This window comes from Anneissia japonica, unplaced genomic scaffold (assembly GCF_011630105.1).
Source record: "Anneissia japonica isolate Jap-2015-1 unplaced genomic scaffold, ASM1163010v1 scaffold288164_len509026_cov199, whole genome shotgun sequence".
NCBI lineage: Eukaryota > Metazoa > Echinodermata > Crinoidea > Comatulida > Comatulidae > Anneissia > Anneissia japonica.
The window spans coordinates 1-12,506 of NW_022752067.1; the positions used below are offsets into that span (position 1 = coordinate 1).

The 12,506-nt window shown below is 36.1% G+C and overlaps 1 long non-coding RNA gene across 1 annotated transcript; it reads left to right on the forward strand.

Annotated features, from left to right (window-relative positions):
* Positions 1-607: 607 nt before the first annotated feature.
* Positions 608-8,667, forward strand: LOC117122097. Its single transcript, XR_004447667.1, has 5 exons — positions 608-743; positions 4,050-4,298; positions 5,784-5,960; positions 7,936-8,040; positions 8,623-8,667. It is a non-coding gene; the product is annotated as an uncharacterized LOC117122097 (long non-coding RNA).
* Positions 8,668-12,506: the final 3,839 nt, after the last annotated feature.

Genomic DNA, 12,506 nt, shown 5'->3' on the forward strand with positions numbered 1-12,506 from the left:
TTGAAATGACCTGGCTACGGGCCTGTTGTGGGATTCAATGTTTTTAACCAAATGGGTGAGTGGTTAGCAGGGGTACCACAAGCTAGAGCCAAAATATCGGCGCTGGTTCAAACGGCACGCTCACCTGTGGTTCTGGTGGTAGACCAAGTCTTCTCGGATAAGGACTATAAACCGTAGGCCCAGTGTATACAATGGCTCGTGTGCACTAACCCAACTAACATCCTTTGAGACAAGTAGGGGGATACCCCGGTGTACGGTACTGAAACAGACAGCCCCTGTGGTGGATGACGAGATTTGCTGGTACCGGGTTACCGGGTAGCACAGACACGAAGTGACCCTTAAGGGCATCTTATGTATGAATAGTGTATGTACGCTATATAAAACTACACTATTATTATTATTACTTATTATTATTATCTATTTTTTATAGTGTACTCAAAACCGGACTGTAATTGCTTTAATAATTGATTTAGCCATCCATCATTGGGTAATTTAATTTTGACATCTCCAACAGTCATGGTCTATATTTTCCCCACGCAGGCAGTAGACACAAAATATTTAGAATATTTAGCAGAGTCTCTGCTACCAAAGGTTTTTTCTCATCAAATAACTTGTATCTTTGCATTAGACAAGGCAAGTCAGTGAATGTATAGCTGGATGTCCGCCTGGCCACCATCTAAATAAGGCTTGCTGTGAAGATGGAAGTACTTGTACTAAAAGCGATATTTGTGAAAAATGTGTAGGTGAGTACAGTATAGATTTTTATATTTCTCCTAGAATGTTAATAGCAGTTTTGCACAGTATGAACTATTTTGGTCCCCAACCTCAAAGTCTGGGGACTTGTATCCTTGAGCAAGACACTTTATTTACATTGCATCTGTTTACCTAGGTGTATTAATGGGTACCAGTAAATTGTTGTGAGTACCTTGATATACAGTAGCGGATCTGGGTTCAAATTAGGGGTGTCAACATTTTTCCAAGAAAAAACATTTTTCCAAGAAAAAAAAAAGTGGGTGGGGGTACTGCCCTGAGAAAATTTTGATTTCTAGAGGTTGGGAAATGAGCCTGTTAGGTGGTAAGGTTACTTAAATAAACACAAGCTAATTTATGTTTTTTTTGTTATTTTATTCACATAGAAAAAAAAGCATATATAAGATATAAATACATAAAAGCACTTATTTGCAGCAGGAACTGAATTAAGAGCAAAGTTATTAGAAAAATTTTGGCTAAAAATACATACACTTTACAGTAGGTGATGAATGGAATATTTACACATTGAAAATTGCATTACATTCCTAAAAGAATAAGAATACCTTACTGAAAACTACATTATTAATATTAAAATTTATTTTGAAACTTTCACATCAAAAATATTCAATATAAAAATAGAATTCTTTGTTTTCTTATTTTTGTATTGCTTTATTGCATTATTAAAGTAGTCTACTTCGTGAATACTTACCTGGATAAACCGACTAATTGCCTATTCTTTCTCCCTCGAGAAACACCCTAAAAAAATAATAGAACAGACGACTCCTGGCGCCAAGCACAAGTGGCCCCACAACCATGGAACTTCCTCATTCTTTTTCGATACGTTCGAGAAGTTACACCGTTGTTACGGAATTATCATTGTTGGATCTTGGATTATTATCTTGGATTGTTATCTTTTTGCTGTGGATATTGTGTTCTGTCGTCATGGCCGGCAAGTCGGAATGTCCTCAGTGTCGGGGCCCTCGGCCTATTCCGAAGGTCAATAACCATAAGGTTTGCCCTGCTTTCAGGGGGTGCTCCGCGGATTCTCCATGTGAGATTTGCGTACGTTGGCCGGCATCTCGATTTGTGACCATTAAGGCTTGGCAGGCTGACCATTGTCGACCGGTTCCTGCAGTGAGTGCGTCCGTGTCGGTCTCGGCTCCGCCGTTTTCCGCGCCGCCTCCTGTTGCGCTTTCGGATCCCGTGTCTATGGGATCCCAGCCGCCGGGGGTTGTTTTGGCTCCTGAGGTCATGCAAGCGATTTCGGCGGCGGCGCAGGCTGCTTTGCAAGCTTCTGCGCTATTATCGGCTGCGGCCGTTTGTCCCCCTCCTCCTCTTCCTACTGAGAATCTCCCTTATTTGCCTGTGTTCGCCGATGAGGATATGGCCTCATTGTGGGGGGAGGAGGAGGGAGACTGCAGGGAGGGTTTACAGGCGTTGGTAAACCGGGTGATCCCCGCTGTTTTGGCGTATTTGGGCATCTCCGCGCCTGAGGCTGAGCCTCCAGACCATCGTTGGTGAACATTCGAGAAGACGCAACCTCTTCGCATCGTCACTTCTTGTCCGGTGGTCCCGTTGGACCCAGCTCTCCTTGCACGCCAGGCCCAGGCTAAGGAGACGGCGCCGCGTAAGGCTGCGCCTAGGCGTTTGTCTGTAGCCTTCCCGGCACCGGAGGCTCAATACCGCACGCTGCTGGCTGCACTGCCCATTCCCCGTGCCGCATGTAATCGCGTTCGCGAGGACCAAGGCCTCGATGTCAACGCGAAGGCTACGTTTAAGAGTAATTTATGCAAGGAAATAATAATAAATAAATAAATAAATAAAACATGTTCTTTCAATGTACCAATTACCTCAGCCTGATGTTTAAAAATGCCACTTGTCAAGCACTGAATAACAAAAACCTTTTACACTGTCCATTTACTGAATTAGACCCAGTAAAAAAAAAATCTTCTAACTGACCCTGTATAATGCCTATATGGTAGTAAGTTTAAGTTAAGGTACGTCATTGTCCAAAAAGTACCTGACAATTGAATAGATAATGAAATAACTGTGGTTTTACTTTATTTTGATAATATTGACATTGATGTCTATTATGGATAATTTAACTTCAGATTTATCATTCATTATCTTAACATTGCATGTCTCTTTCCTTTAGGTTCTAATCCAACCTTTATAGCCTATAAATTCTCAATAAGGCAATCCTTGTACAGTGTAGTTGCCAGTCTCCGTAAAGTTCAATGATCACAGAGTGGTTTAATATATTTATTAATAATAATTCTTTACTTGTCTTGCCTCTTATTTTTCTGTTTCTGTAAAATGCATTTAAGGTACAGTGAACCCTCCAATTTGAAACCCCTCTAATTCTGAGACCCCTCTAATTCCGATACCCCTCTAATTCGAGACCACTTTTCCAAAGACCCAAATAACAATCTTCAACCTTTTAACACAAAGCAAGCCCTCTAATTGGAGACCACCCCAAATTTTCAAATCAAGTAGTATAGGACTCAACTTGGTATCTCAAAAAAAAATTAATTTTATGTTCATAACAACCTATTTTTTGGTTAAAATCTTTATTTTTTGTTAAAAATACACCGCAAACCTTCAAAAAACACTGCAAACCCCATTCAAACCTTGTGATAGTGATTGATTCAAGTAGTATACAGTAGGACTCAACTTGTTGGTATCTCACAAGGTTTAGATGGGGTTTGCAGTGTGTTTTTGGTTGTTTGTTGTGTTATAGCAATTTTTTAAAACAAAAAATGGCATTTTAACCCAAAAATAGGTTGTTATGATCATAAAATTATGATTGTTTTTTACTGAAATACCAAGTTGAGTCCTGTACTACATGATTCAATCACTATCACAAGGTTTGAATGGGGTTTGTGGTGTGTTTTTGAAGGTTTGCGGTTTAGCACTTTTTAAAAACAAAAAATGGCCATTTTACCCCAAAAATAGGTTGTTAATGTTATTTTATAAGAAATTTTTTTTTTTTTTATTGAGATACCAAGTTGAGTCCTATACTACTTGATTCAATCACTATCAGAAGGTCTGGATGGGGTTTGCAGTGTATCTTTTAGATATTTTTATCGTTAACAAAAAATTAAGATTTTAGCTCAAAAATAGGTTTTTATGAACATAAAATTTATTTTTTTGATTGAGATACCAAGTTGAATCCTATACTATGTTATTCAATCATTGTCACTAGGTTTGGATGGGGTTTGCAGTGTTTTTTTGGAGGTTTGCAGGGTTTCAGCAATACCCTGTTATATTCTAACATGTTTTATTCTATTTGATAACAGATGGAACATACTTGTTAGGTGAAGGAATTGAGGCTTATTGTAATAGTTGTACTGTATGTCAGCCAAATGAAGTACAACTGCAGAACTGTACAGAGGAAACTAATGCCAAATGCGAGTGTAAGCCTGACTATTACAGGAGCTCTTCACAGATATGTTTAAAATGTCCTGAATGCATCAAAGCTGATTGTCCGGCTGGCTGTAGTCCAAAATCGCCACCACCGCAAGGCATCCCTACTACAACAATAGAACGTAAGTTTTTTTTTTAAAACAAACTGCTTCATTGGAATAGAATTATTGCAGGCAGTTTATTATCAGTTTGCATAAATGTGGCTTAGAGTAACCAATAATTCTTTCATTTGGTCTGTTGAGTAGTACGTCCAACTTCAGCAGTTAATCCAGAACTCGGGTGGTGGGTGGGAGGGGGATAGGATGGGGTCCCATTGAGGAATTTTTAGAGATGGAGGTCCAGACACCACCTCAGCTCAACTTGGGACTGAGGTGTAGGAAATTTTATGGCTATGGCACCTGAAAATGTTCAAAATTGCCAAGTCATGGCAGTGTGCCATTTTTTCAGTTGTACTTTGTTACATGAAATTATGTAAATATTTATAGTCTATATTGTAAAAGAATATGTAAATATTCAAACAATAAAGATTTTGATAAAACATTCACAATGCATCAGCAGTACTATAAGTGGTATTTTCTAGTGAGTGGCCAGTCAGTTATTGGTCTAGATGTAACCACGCAGCCAGAATTGACTGTACCTGTATGAATAGTTTAGAAACTTTCGTGGCTTCTGCATGTTGAAAATGGAGAGGTGAAAATGAATTTTCAAGAAAACATTTCATTGTGAAAATAAAAGGCTGTGAAATATTATTACACAATTTAGGGCAGTATATATCTTGTCTGTTTGGAATTGTATTTTCACTTGCCGTGATAATAATACTTAATATATCTATATGTACAATTTTTTTTTGTATAAAATTTGAATCACCTGAACATTAACTTGCTCTGCTATTGGCCAAATAAAATTAATAATTGAATTACAGTAGAATCATTATACATTTTAATGTATGTTTGCAAGTATCATATTTATTTGAGTACAGAAGATGCCCTGCTTTGAATAACTTGCTTCAATAATTCCTTCAATTTCAATAATCGCCAAATCAATATTTGCTTACTTTTTATATTTAATATTTACAGTAAGTTATTAGCTTACAATTGAATAGATAAAATCAGAAAAAAAACAATCTATGCCAAGTCATTGATATTTATCACATAAAAAATAATAATAGTACATATAATAATAATAGTATTATTGCATTTTACAGTCTGGCCAGGCTTTTAGCTTACCATAAATTTGTTATTTTTTATCTGCTTTGTTGCTAATTGATGTTTTTATATGATTGTGATTTGTGCTTTTACTTAATTTCCAGTGTCACTTTTTGTATGTTATCTTTTAACCATTTTAAAAATTTCATTGTTGTTCGCAATTGATTTTATGTAAAAGATTATCACAATTCAGTTTTTCAGTGAAGATTATTTATGAATAAATATACCATTATGAATGAATGAATAAAATTTGATAGCGTGGATAGAGGATTAGTATAGAGTTTGTTCAGACCTGTAGGTGGACAAAAATTAAATAATTATAAATTTGTTATGCTTATTAAAAATTGTAATCTAAATTCACATTATGATTATTTGTGTACTTTCTTTTTTCTATGACTATAGCCAATGTTAGCACCATCCGCCATGATCTACCTCATCCAACTGACTTAACAACTCCAACAAATGTGAGGGAAATGACATCATCAACAATGTCTTCTATAAAAGCACTTGATGGCGAGCCTGAGATTGAGTCTTGGTGGAAACCAAAAGTTTATATTCCTCTTATCGTACTTAGTCCAGGTATTTTATGTAGATCATCAGAATGTCTTCACCATAATAAAAAATAATTTGTTGTAGTAGTATTGCTGATTAGCCATTCCGACCCTATATGTTACTATTCAGCGTCTGTCGTACACTTTTTTTTTATAAGAACACTGAGGATGAAATTGCTTAAAAATTAAAAACAAAATAAGAAAAAATTAAGCGGAGGTAAAATGTCAAATAAACCAACAAATCTTATCTGTAATTAAGGTACAGATAAGATTTGTTGGTTTTTAAAATAGAATAAACCAACAAATCTTATCTGTACCTTAATTACAGTAGCTGTGACTATTTAAGTACCCTCTAAAGGGTAAAGGTAGGAGAATAACCCATAACTTAGCACCATTGTGCTGAATTGTGTATGGCCGTGGTCCGTGACTACCTAGCATGCGTAAAGGGACGCTTCGTGGTAGCTACAAGTTCACATTATTTCAACGATAGGGGCTGAAATGAACCATCACATCAGGGTAACCCCCTACTCTTCCGAAAGATGCAATGGGTTCTTTAAAGTGCACGCTAGCCAGATGTATACACTGGATCTCCATTTTAAGTCCTTACCCGAGAAGACTTGGTTCTACCAACCGAATCATGGGCGAGGAGCAGCTGCAGCCAGCACCGATGTTAAGGCTATAGCTAGCGGCGCCCCTCCGTTACCGTTCGGCCACTCGACTCGCCCTATAATACAGTAAAGTAACATACTGCTGTTCAGTAATAATTTGGTATGTTTGAAAAGTGTGGAAAAATAAGAACAAAATAAGAACATTTTCAGACTGAAATCGGCCAAAAAATAAGAACACTGAGTCTGGGCAAAATTTTAATGGTTCTTATAAAAAAAAAAGTCTAGTGTTAATGAAGTAAACAAATTTATTATTACTCACCCACTGCACTGTATAGGATATTTTGACTCCATTCCCTAGAGTCCTGTTAACCTCTGGCTTTGGATTGTCACAATGAATTACATCCACCATAACTAACATATAATTATAGTCACGTTCTGAGGACACTATACAAACTAAAAGCCAAATGAGCCAGCCATATATTTCCTAACAAAAATTGCTCGAAGCCTACTTGGTTCCTCCTAAAGGTATCTAATTTCTGTAGTGTCCGAAATAACTTGACAATAATTGCATCTCATTTTATAATATTTCAATGAAGCTGCTGGTTGTAGCGGTGATCGGTTGCTCAGTTGATCAACATATTAATTGCGCATGAGAAGGACTTGCTACAGTAGTACACAAACTAACACTCTTCGATAGAATGGTAAACATTTGTTAAAGAGATAAACATGTAGTGTATACATTATGATGAATTATGTCTTTTTAGTTCTTGTTAAGTAAATCATTTTTTATCTCATAAATGCCTTTGTAGGCCTAGCTAGCTGGTCTAGTCTTAATTCATGTTCACCAATGCTGAAGAGTGAGATTTGTTAGGTCCGTTATGTGTTTGTTCTGAGCTTGCTTGCAATGATATATGGTCACCCCCCCAAAAAAAACAAAAAAAAAATTAGTTGCGTCCCCTCCCCCCAAAAAATCACAGTCAGGTAGTTAAAAATCACCTTATTTTGTGAATAAGCACCCCTGAACTGGTCATTCAGTCCCCCCGCCCACCACTTCACCTTCGCCAGCTCCCCCCATTTCAAGACTTCCAGATACGCCACTGAACAAACCGACAAATTGCCTATTCTGTCTCACACATCAGAATAACCCTCGATAAATAATAGAACAGTTAACTCCTGGCGCCAAGTACAAGTGGCCCTGCGACACAAGATTCAAAATAAACCAGACAATATATCAAATTTAGTGTCTGCTCAGGAGGTATAGGAAAATTACATGGGAATAAAATTGATGATGTAATGACTGACTTGTATCGCTACTAAATGTATTACTGTACCTGTAATTTACCAACTAGTGTATTGTTTATTTGGTTTGTAATTTTTCTTTCATTGTCTTTTTAGTTTTTATACTTGCTATTGTTGGATTTGCTACAAAAGTGTTATGTTGTTGGACTGAGAAATCCAAGACATTTTGGACCAATTACTGCCCTTGCTTTCTAAGATGTGGTAAGACATGTTTAATTTTTTTTCTATGAGTTTCATACCATTATTTTTTGGTATACACATAGATTAGGTTTTTGTATGAAATATGTATCAGGAGGGTGGGAGAGGAAGAGGGAAGGAATATTTGATTTGATTTGATTTGATTTATTTGCATTCAATATCACATACATAACAATAACATTTTGATAACGAACATAAAAAAAGGAGATGAATAATTAATTGAATGCCTGGATGACCCATTAAGTCTAGTGATTGTACACCAGACTTATTTCCAATGGGGTCCAGAAGCCAGGGTAATTATTGCACAAGAGAGAATATTTTCAGATAGTGATCTGGCAAGGTTTAGAATATATAGTAAAATATATAAAATAGGTAAACATAGGCCAATTTAAAATTTAAAATTTAAAAAATGGTAAAAAAGTTACTAATTGAGTAAATATAAAAACTGCATGTAGTAAAGGATAAAAACATGAAACATTAAAAATCAGTAAGTAAAAATTCTTTAAGCTAGTATGTTTGGTTTTAAGCTAGTATGGTTTTTTAGTATAGTATGTTTTAAATCAATTCAGTTTTTTTCCGCAACAGGTTGCTGCAATCCTAATGATGACCGATCAGCAAGCTCACCATCAACTGGTAAGTTTATGTATAGGTTGGTGGTTTCTGCTTCAGGCATATTTATTTGACAGTAAGTGGAGCAAAGTAAATATGGGCTGCTGTAGAAAACAGACCAGTAACCTTCAAATTATTGTCCGATGCTGACTGAGCTAAACTGGCATTGTCGGCAGTAGGCGTCCACAGTTCATGATATTAGCTACATTTGCACTAGACACGATAACAACATGCCAGTGACATATCATCGCGTCGTTTATATTCTTCAACATTGAGCGCATCTTTATCGTGTCGTCGTGTCTAGTGTAAATGTAGCTTTACAGTACTGTAGGTATAACAACAATATAAACCTAGTCGTCGTCGGCATCAAAAAAGTGAGGTCACAGAGGTCAAGTTGACTTTGTAAACACATAAACTAGTAGTAAAAATACTTTTAGAAAGCTGAGATGTATGTACTGTCTGGGTGTGGAGTTGAACCGCTGGAGCAAAGTAAATATGGGCTGCTGTAGAAAACAGACCAGTAACCTTCAAATTATTGTCCGATGCTGACTGAGCTAAACTGGCATTGTCGGCAGTAGGCGTCCACAGTTCATGATATTAGCTACATTTGCACTAGACACGATAACAACATGCCAGTGACATATCATCGCGTCGTTTATATTCTTCAACACTGAGCGCATCTTTATTGTGTCGTCGTGTCTAGTGTAAATGTAGCTTTACAGTACTGTAGGTATAACAACAATATAAACCTAGTCGTCGTCAGCATCCAAAAAGTGAGGTCACAGAGGTCAAGTTGACTTTGTAAACACATAAACTAGTAGTAAAAATACTTTTAGAAAGCTGAGATGTATGTACTGTCTGGTGTGGAGTTGAACCGCTGGTAATATCTTGCGTTTTTGATGAATTATAAGATGTAGGAGATAAAATCAATACAAAAATATTTGCTAAACATGATTGTTTGAGGTTGTATGCAAAATTTTCTGATGAATATAGTCATCTATGAATTCAGGGAGAGTCAGTCCCTGTCTCTGTACTGTTTACTTGCGACGCGATAGGCCTGTTACTGTACAGGTAAAAAACAGCCAGCTTTACGGTACACCTTTGATGGAGAGCGCGGCAGATACTCGTTCTTTGCTGGAGAGTGTGGCAGATGCTTGTTCTTTGCTGGCAGGCAGTCAACTAGAAATGTTAGGCCTAGTTGTTGTCCTTACAGTACGATTTGTATTCCTAGAAAACTTCCTTTACTTTATGAACGCCTGTGTTAAAACCTGACTCGCTGTATGCAGGCAATCAGCAAAACACTTCGCTTTGCAAAATAGCCCAATTGAGCTCAAATTTACCAGGAATGATCAGTAGGACCTTTTAAAACATGAAAGAAAAATACTCTTCACCCTATAGGTCAAAGTTCATAGGTCAAATGTCAGTTGTCCATATTTTTGATGTAGCTCAAATTTGTTACAGATGATACTTGGGACATTGTAAATATTATCTTTTAATATGCTCCTAATGTCAAGTAAGGTCAAAGGACAAAAGTTGCAGGGGTCATTATTATGCATAATCACAAGATGCATAATTTAATTCAAAAACCCTATCAAGCAAATTTAAAGGTTTTTTGTAAACACACACACATAGGACCTACCTAATTTTCTTTTTAGATCTGCACCTAACTAACAATATAAACTACAGCCCTGGCACAGGTCTAGTTTAAAGATTGTACATAGAGATCAACGGACGAAGGCAAAAGAATTTAAATAAAATTTAGCAAATGGTCTGCCAAAAGCATTTGGTGGAAGGCGAAAAAAAATTAGGCCCACATGGGTACTATATTGATGGTTTAACTTACTATATTGATGATTTTCTTTTAAAATATCCTATTTAAAATTGAAATTTGAAATGTTGGCTAGTCCGTGGGTTACTAGCAGCACCCACATTACAGCACCTGTACTCATGGGTGTTGGTGGGTTGGACGTACCCCTCATTTTTCAAAATAGTGGGGACATCATATTAATTGTCCCCCCCCCCACTTTTTACCAGTCTTCTGTAGTTAAAACCCCATTTTTCAAAGAGAGTGGAAAGAAAAACAACAATTACGATTGACTGTCATGAATTTTGTCTTTTAACTTTTGCTCTGTTCCAAGTGTGGTGCATGCTGTATTTCCGGACCAAAACCGAGTAAAAACGCAATTGTTTTTACATTTTGTAACCATCTCGGTAACCACTCCATCAATTTTATGGGTGCAATGGTTATCAGAGGCTAAATTTCTTGTGAAAACAATGTACTGTACATTGTTATAATTGGAAGCGTGTAAACTTATTAGGCTAACAAAGGTGCACAATTTCTACTATAAACGATTTCTTTTGTATATTATTAAGACCCGTATATACAGGTAATGTTTTCTGCATTTCAAAACATTGTAATTAGTCAATTAAATTTTACATAGCTATTATTACACAATAATTATACAGCTTTTGACAGAGATAGATATATCAATTTCTACTTATTTTAGTAGTGACACCACAAGTTTACGAACTTCGATGTTACGTTGACGCAATCTTGCCATGACGCAATGATAATGATAAATTAGTGAAATAAATATGCTAACTAATGTTTTGTGTTCTTCCTATCTCCCTAGTTTGATACATTAGATGGTAGTATTTCCACTCACAATAATGTTGTTCCAACACACTTGCACTAAAGTGAAACTCAAAAAGAGAAGGAAAATCCTCTTGATAAATTTTAAAAGTACAGTACATGCAAAGAGACTGTAGAAGTTAAAGTGATTGTTTTAAGTTTATCTTATTTGATTTTCATGGTTCAAATACGTCACAAGCTTATCAGTAGCTATTAAATCATTATTTTCATGAATGTCAGTTTGCATGAACAATATAAGTGGCAGATTCAAGGGAACCAGCCGGCCCACCCTCCCTAATTTTTTCAAAATTTAAAAGTGGAGGAAAAAGAAAATTATATTCAAATTTAAGTCTGAGAGTGCCATTTCGGGCCAACTACATTTTGCTTACCTAAGCCCCAACCATGGTTGGGCTGAGGTGGTCTACACTCCTCCCTGGGAGGAGTGGGGCTCCTCCTTGATCCGTCACTGTATTCTGAAAATACCACGGTTCAATGCCTTTGCCTGTGCTGCCACGGAAGGCAAACTCGATGTCCACCAATAATGATGATTTCAAATAAAAATAAACTTATATTTTTGGCCAATTAACACACCAACTACCACCAAAAAACTAGAAATAGAAAAGGAAAGAAAAGAAAAAAAATATAAGTTTTTCTTTATTTCTATTGCCCTTGCCACTGCCTTAAAATTTCCAAAAATCACACACTATGTATATTTCATCCTAATTATATAAAATTGAAGCTTTTGCCTATCCCATTACTTCAGTGTTTTTACTTTCTCTTCCATTTGGATGTTTTGCAATGGATGTGCAAAAATTTTTTTTTTCCGCCTTCCCATGACGATCTTTAAAAAAATCTTGCCTAATGAATACATTGTCTCTTTCTGCCACATTCTCATTTGAGGTTTTTTCAAAGACCAGGAACTTTAACCTCCTGCCAATTTTTTTTTTTTTTTTATGCTTTCATGAGCCTTTAGTTATGTTTTTCATGAGCAAATAAAACTTAAATAATTGAAAAAAAATAATATGAATCCTCAAAAAGAAGGTACAAGAATTGTAGTTTTAATCGTTTTACTTATTTAATTTAAATAAATATCGGAAATGAGAAAAAATTGAAATAGTAACAAATCATATTGGTTTTTTTTTTTAAGCACCAGAGAATAACTGGAATACGGTAAAAAATGTTATCTTCAACTGTAACTGTTGTTCCAAATTATCAAATGTGTCGAAAG